An 8195-nucleotide genomic window follows, 5' to 3' on the forward strand; every position below is an offset into this window, starting at 1 on the left:
TAGCACTTACCCCCTGGAGTACATGTACCACAAGCTGAGGACTTAGGCCCTACACCATATACTGGCAGACGTCTCATTAGCACAGAAATTCAGATATGGGGCTAAGAGCAATACCTCCTTGGTGGTCAGGTTTGTGTTCAGTTTTAGGCTATGTTCACACACATTGTGTTTTTTTTCTGCTGCTAACTTTTCTCTGGCAGGAAAACAGCTGCGTAAAAAATGTAGGTTTTGTTGCGTTTTTGCTGCGTTTTTTGACCACCCATTACTTCCTATGGGTGAAAAACTGCAGCAAATATGCAGCAAAAACGCAGCTGCGTTTTCTGCTGTAGAAACGCTGAAAGAAGTGACATGCTCTATTTTCCAAATACACAAGCAAGGCAGAAAATAAGCAAGGAACAAAAAGCAACATGTGTGAACAGAGAATTCTGGTTCTCATACACTTTGCTGGTACTGCTAGACGCAGCTGAAAATCTGCATAAAAATCTGCTTCAAAATACGCAGGAAAACACAACGTGTGTGCACATAGCCTTAGAGTAACCTGTATACAAAGAGGAAAAAAGGCATCCTACAGCCGATTCTCCCAGATATGTTTCACAACTGATTTTTCTTAAATATTATATGTTTTTGGTTTGAAGAATAAGCCCAGTCCCAGAGACCCAATATTTTATGAGCAATAGCCTACAATGTGATGTCATGGTCCAGCCCTGTTGGTGTGGATAAGCTACAGGTAACAGGATGTTTTGCTGTATTTCAGTATAGAAGTGGTTGCAAATTGATTCCCCCTCTTTCTAGAAAAGTATTTACATTCCAAACTTTGCATGAAGCCCAGCAGTGCTCAGGAAATGACATGTTGTTAACCCATTAATTTCTAAATATTAAAACCTAGAAATAAGAAATTTCAATGTACATGTGATGTAATACTAAAACTATGTAGATTGTAAGTTCTTGAGAGCAGGGCAAACCTCTTAAAATCTGCTAAGATTCCACATCTAGGTTTTTGTAACGTTACTCACATCTGTGGATTTTTGTACGTATCACAGAAAATGAGACCCACATGAAAGAGTGAGCATGCTAATTCTTGCATGCAACACAGAAAAGCCAGTGAAGTAGCCCTGTGATTACTTGCCCTGCTACTGAATGGGACTTATTCCTGTGCAGATCAGCCTCAGATTTCTGCCATGGGCCCCCTACTAAAAACACATCTGACTTATTGCAATGATAATGAGAACTGCATCTTTTCACACCACTAGGTCCCAGCATATAAAGGCCTCTGCTATTTTATTGTGTTTTCTACAAAACATCAGCTATTTCCAAATGAACATTTCAGCCCTAAAAATATGAGATACAAATACATGCTTTTCTCCAAATCGATGACTCTGAGGTTTTGTGTACCCTTGCTAGGGAGGTATTGGGGGAAATCCCTCAGATCACATTAATGGTATGTCTGTTTGTGACTGGCTTCCTTACAAAGATACGATCTAACATAAAAGAAACATTTTTACATGTTTGCATCCTGTTAACAATTCACTTGTCATATAGCTGCAAAAACCCTTATTCTTTGCACTAAGCAGCTTATGACAAAGGTAAATCTCGTTCACTTTTCTACAGCTACGTCCAAAGCAGAATTCAGACGTCTAAAAAGCATGGTCCATGTACGGACATGATGTACAGACCCCCCCCCTCCCGGTGGTCTCCTGACCTAAACTCAACAGCCCTAATAGGCATATATGGAGCTCTTACATTCGGGTCAGGACATTTCACATTTGGCCTAAATGTGATCTCCAGAAAAGAAAGCATATAAGCAGAATTATGGTACTAATCCTGACTTACAGAGTGCTCCAGAGCTATAGTCACAATACTGTGCATCCGTAACGGAGGCAAGCACGTCAACAATATTCTAACATATTTAAAAGTCTGAAAGATATGATTAGGCTACTTTCACAAGGTCATTATTTTGCTTCAGTACTTGTAAGCCAAAATCAGAGTAAATTCTAAGGCTTCAATCAGATGTCAGAGATTTTTCTGGTATGCAAAAAACTATAGGTGTTTTTGATCTAATTTTCATCAGATTATCAGTTTTTACCATCAGTATACATAATAACTTGCAAAGCTTCTCCGACCCATTAAAATGTTAAAAACAGACAGCACAGGGATGACAGAGTTTGCTGTTAGACTTTTATGAGTAATTTGGATCCGTGACTCGGATCAAAGATGGCAATGTCTCTTTTTTTTATTTTGTGAACCACTCGGCCTGAAAAAAACACGGACACGTGAACAGCACCATAACCTATAATGAGCATGAGCTCTATTCGTGAAAATGGTAATGTGGTTTCTTACCATTATCTATATAAGTGATATATATTATCCATTTATCCCCACAGTCCCCATCTCTATCCCTATATATATATATATATATATATATATATACAGTCATATGAAAAAGTTTGGGCACCCCTATTAATCTTAAGCTTAATGTTTTATAAAAATTGGTGTTTTTGCAACAGCTATTTCAGTTTGATATATGTAATAACTGGTGGACACAGTAATGTTTATGCCTTGAAATGAGGTTTATTGTACTAACAGAAAATGTGCAATCCGCATTCAAACAAAATTTGACAGGTGCATAAGTATGGGCACCCTTATCATTTTCTTGTTTTAAATACTCCTACCTACTTTTTACTGACTTACTAAAGCACTTTTTTTGGTTTTGTAACCTCATTGAGCTTTGAACTTCCTAGCCAGGTGTATGCAATCATGAGAAAAGCTATTTAAAGTGGCCACTTGCAAGTTGTTCTCCTGTTTGAATCTCCTCTAAAGAGTGGCATCATGGGCTCCTCAAAACAACTGTCAAATGATCTGAAAACAAAGATTATTCAACATAGTTGTTCAGGGGAAGGATACAAAAAGCTGTCTCAGAGATTTAACCTGTCAGTTTCCACTGTGAGGAACATAGTAAGGAAATGGAAGAACACAGGGACAGTTCTTGTTAAGGCCAGAAGTGGCAGGCCAAGAAAAACATCAGAAAGGCAGAGAAGAAGAATGGTGAGATCAGTCAAGGACAATCCTCAGACCACCTCCAGAGAGCTGCAGCATCAACTTGCTGCAGATGGTGTCACTGTGCATCGGTCAACTATACAACGCACTTTGCACAAGGAGAAGCTGTATGGGAGAGTGATGCGAAAGAAGCCGTTTCTGCAAGCACGCCACAGAGTCGGCTGAGGTATGCAAAAGCACATTTGGAGAAGCCAATTTCTTTTTGGAAGAAAGTCCTGTGGACTGATGAAACCAAGATTGAGTTGTTTGGTCATACAAAAAGGCGTTATGCATGGCGGCAAAATAACACAGCATTCCAAGAAAAACACTTGCTACCCACAGTAAAATTTGGTGGAGGTTCCATCATGCTTTGGGGCTGTGTGGCCAATGCCGGCACCGGAAATCTTGTTAAAGTTGAGGGACGCATGGATTCCACTCAGTATCAGCAGATTCTTGACAATAATGTTCAAGAATCAGTGACAAAGTTGAAGTTACGCAGGGGATGGATCTTTCAGCAAGACAATGATCCAAAACACCGCTCCAAATCTACTCAGGCATTCATGCAGAGGAACAATTACAATGTTCTGGAATGGCCATCCCAGTCCCCAGACCTGAACATCATTGAACATCTGTGGGATCATTTGAAGAGGGCTGTCCATGCTCGGCGACCATGAAACTTAACTGAACTGGAATTGTTTTGTAAAGAGGAATGGTCAAAAATACCTTCATCCAGGATCCAGGAAATCATTAAAAGCTACAGGAAGCAACTAGAGGCTGTTATTTTTGCAAAAGGAGGATCTAGTAAATATTAATGTCACTTTTCTGGTGAGGTGCCCATACTTATGCACCTGTCAAATTTTGTTTAAATGCAGATTGCACATTTTCTGTTAGTACAATAAACCTCATTTCAAGGCAGAAACATTACTGTGTCCAACAGTAATTACATATATCAAACTGAAATAGCTGTTGCAAAAACACAAATTTTTATAAAACATTAAGCTTAAGATTAATAGGGGTGCCCAAACTTTTTCATATAACTGTATATATATATATATATATATATATATATATATGTGTATAGTGGCATATATATGCCACCACCATGTATATGCCAATATATGTGCCACCATACTGTATATGCCGCTAGATGTGCTACTATCCACCGTGTGTGTGTGTGTATATATATATATATATATATATATATATATATATATATATATATATATATATATATATATATACCATGTTTGCACATACCCTTATGGGGAGATTTAGACCTCCTCTGTATTTGGCCACAATCCTGTTTTTGGCTTACAAATACTGATATAAAATACTGCAAAGTGGCCCTGGTGCAAAACAAAAAAAATAAATAAATGTAAAGTTATGTTCTTCTATCTAATGTAGATTTACTGTAAATTGTAATATGGGGTTACATTTTGAACATTTAAATGCAAATTTCCCAATACACTATCAAGTCAAAAACACTTTGCCTTTTTTTGCTGTGCCGTTAGTAAATATTATCATTTATTTGCTGTTCCATTACTCAGAAAATCATTTTAATTATTCATTTGGAAAAACATAAAAAAAACAAAAACATAATCCAGAATATTTCTAAATGGGAATGTAAATGGACTATTATAAATGCAGAGACGGGAAACAGTCCAGCGTACAAAGCGCTCATATATAGATATATAGGACATGACTACATGGACTCTGACTGGCTAGCGTATAACTGTGTGCACACTTATGGCCGTTTGGCTCTCCGGCTATTTCCTATTATAGTAGGACTGACTAAACAAGAATATGAAGGCCCAAAACTTCTACAAAACTTGGCGGTGCTTCCGTAGTGAAATGGGTAACATAAACGGAGTCCATACATAAATTTGCCTCCATACATCCGGATATGTCACCATGAGCTTCCTGATTGTGACAGCCGAGTGTCTGGTATATATAACGGTGTATACCGCATTTTATAGGAGAATAAAACAAACAGGATAACCGGTAATGGTGATAAAAGACATCACCTCAGGGCGGTCATTGGGACATTGCACAGTGAGCACCGAGCAAAACAATCACCTGAGGTAATACCTCCATAATGTATGAGGGGAACGGTGTACCTGAAAGGGACCCATAATGCCGCCATGGACGCTGCACACATGAGCACTATGCCTCCATGTATCGGTATGGCACATGAGAAGTGCTTAGACGACACCTATGGAGGTCAGGCCATGTGCATGTTATGACACTCTCTATTATGGTGTCACCACACAGTTACATGCGGGGGCTGTCAGTACAAATACCTCACTAGTAAACCCCCCCTGCTCTATAATGAAGCAAGCACAGGCTGTAGTGATGTACACACATCTAGCACCATGTAAACAGCACAGAGCAGAGGTGGCAGAGGTATTTATGTGCACTTTATGGTCATTTATAGCACAGGGCTTTCTCCCCATGACAGCTTTACTGCAGGGAAACCTATAACTCCCACTATGTCCTAATAGTGTGCAGCATGCTGGGAGTTGTAGTTTCCTACTTATAAATATGTGGTGACAGGCCGCAGAGGTAGCTATGCCGCACTCCTCCCATGTGTGCAGTTACACTGTGGTCGCCCGCGTTACCTGCAGAATCCTTTTTTCTTCCGATCCCCCATGTTGTCTCAAGCCATAACTTCCCAGGGACGAGTCAAGTAGCAGCCACCCTGTGTGATCAGACACGGGCAGGCTGCGGGGCTCCGAGCATGTCAGCCCGCTCACAATGCAATGGGCAATTAGGGTCACCAGATCCCAGGTCACAATCCGAAGTAGATCCCAGAGAGATCAGGGAGTTGTCGCTGCCGGATCCCCGCTGGTGGCTGCACGAGCCGCGCTTCCCATGCTGAGTATGAGGAGTTATGTAAAAGCTGCAGCGGCGGCGGCAGGAATGGGATCTTCTATCTGTCCTGCAGTGTCCTCTGCATGTGGAGGCGAGAAGGCAGCGGGGTCACAAGTCAGTGCTAGAGACAGTGCTGTCACCAGAGCCCACACTGCAGGCAGGCGTGCACTGGAATGTGCCGACCGGGGGCTTCACACTGCACTGCTCCTCCTCCCACTGCACAGTGACAGGACAGCGAGCACACTGCCAGTGCCGAGCACACTGCCGCCGCCGAGCTCACTGCCAGTGCCGAGCACACTGCCGCCGCCGAGCTCACTGCCAGTGCAGGGGATATAGCACGGGAGATGGAGAGGTGCACTAGCCTGTGCTAAACTGAAAGCGACTCTGACCAGCAGAGGGAGGAGCAGGGACGACTTTACCAGCCCCGGCTCATACAGGACACCAGTGAAGCTATGTGTCTGTTCACACTTAGCAGATTTATTCACTTATTTCTTCATGTCACATCTTGGTTGGTTTTGTGGCCTTTTCCACCTAACTAATTTCACAGGATTAGGATGACATTGGTGCAACCTGTGCAATCACTTGGGTCAGGGGCCACCTCACCCTCCAAAGCAGCAGCTCCTCTCAGGGACACATCACTGGGGGCATTGTGATCAACTATCAGGGCTGCAGAGAAAGAATGGGTTCAAAAATAGAAGTGTTAATAGTTTAGTTTTATCAATTAAAGTGGTTCTCCACTACTAGGACAACCCCTTTAAAGTAAAAACACCTATACTCACCTCCGGTGCCGGTGTCATTCCAGCAGTGTCGGCACTCGCGTTCCGGAGGCTCACGTGAGGTTGTTACGTCACATGAGCCCGGCGCCCAATCAGCGCCAGCATCACTGTCCCCGCCGTCGGACGAATCAAATACCAAGAAGAAGTCGCAGCCCGGACTCCCTGTTGATGTTCAATACGTCCGACGGCCGAGATAGTGACACCAGGGCTGGTTGGGCGCCGGGCTCGTGTGACGTAACAACCTCACGTGAGCCTCGGGAACGCGAGTGCCGACACTGCTGGAATGACACCGGCACCGGAGGTGAGTATAGGTGTTTTTACTTTAACGGGGCCAAACATGAGGCATGAGAAGGGGTTGTCCTAGTAGTGGAGAACCCCTTTAACTAAATGTACAGTGAATAAACCAAAGATAAATCTGAATCATATTAATATTTGGTGTGATCACTCTTTGCCCTCAAAACATCATCAAGTCTTTTTTGTAGTCTTGCATACAGTTTAGAAGAAAAAAAAAAACTTGTCAGGGAAGTTGCTCCAAACATCTTATATAACATGTAAAACACTAGCGCTCCCACATATAGTTATTAAACTGCTCTCAAAAAAGCACTGACTGCCTATGTACTGGCTGTAATACCCGATGAAGGAGATCGCATTTCTCCGAAACGTGTGGGTGCATTCTGATCAGCAGGATTTTCCGTAGATTGTACAGTCACAACCGACAAGCAAACGAATCGCATGTCACCGGCTGGGGAGCAGTGAATTCCACTTCCTTACTCACATGGGAACACCCTTGCCAGTTTATTTCTTCTGTTGGTCCATTCGATTACCTAAGAAAACCCACCTATCCAGGAAGATTTCGGTTACCCCCTCCCTTATAACGGAACATACAGTGGGGAAAATAAGTATTTGATACACTGCCGATTTTGCAAGTTTTCCCACTTACAAAGAATGGAGAGGTCTGTAATTTTTATCGTAGGTACATCAACTGTGAGAGACAGAATCTTAAATAAAAGTCATAAATCACATTGTATGATTTTTACATAGTTAATTTGCATTTTATTGCATGAAATAAGTATTTGATACAATAGGAAAACAGAACTTAATATTTGGTACAGAAACCTTTGTTTGCAATTACAGAGGTCAGATGTTTCCTGTAGTTCTTGACCAAGTTTGAACACACTGTAGCAGGGATTTCGGCCCACTCCTCCATACATATACATATCTTCTCCAGATCTTTCAGGTTTCCAGGCTGTAGCTGGGCAACATTAAGTTTCAGCTCCCTCCAAAGATTTTCTATCGGTTCGGGTCTGGAGACTAGCTAGGCCACTCCAGGACCTTGAAATGCTTCTTACGGAGCTACTCCTTAGTTGCCCTGGCTGTGTGTTTCGGGTCATTGTCATGTTGGAAAACCCAGCCATGACCCATCTTCAGTGCTCTTACTGAGGGAAGGAGGTTGTTGGCCAAAATCTCGCGATACATGACTCCTTCCATCCTCCCTTCAATACAGTGCAGTCGTCT

General features: G+C 42.2%; 1 protein-coding gene across 2 annotated transcripts in view; it reads right to left on the bottom strand.

Moving 5' to 3' along the window:
• The window catches only part of SH2B3 (SH2B adaptor protein 3), a 223843-nt gene extending 217571 nt beyond the window's left edge, over positions 1-6272 (bottom strand). Inside the window, exon 1 of one of the 2 annotated variants that reach the window (XM_073676339.1) lies at positions 5652-6272. The gene's annotated coding sequence lies outside the window, so the exon portion shown is untranslated. The remainder of the gene's footprint in view (positions 1-5651) is intronic. The other variant, XM_073676340.1, reaches the window with a different exon arrangement.
• Between the last annotated feature and the right edge of the window lie 1923 nt (positions 6273-8195).

Source organism: Phyllobates terribilis, unplaced genomic scaffold (assembly GCF_046119375.1).
Source record: "Phyllobates terribilis strain yellow unplaced genomic scaffold, ASM4611937v1 Scaffold_1__5_contigs__length_1240528914, whole genome shotgun sequence".
Taxonomy (NCBI): domain Eukaryota; kingdom Metazoa; phylum Chordata; class Amphibia; order Anura; family Dendrobatidae; genus Phyllobates; species Phyllobates terribilis.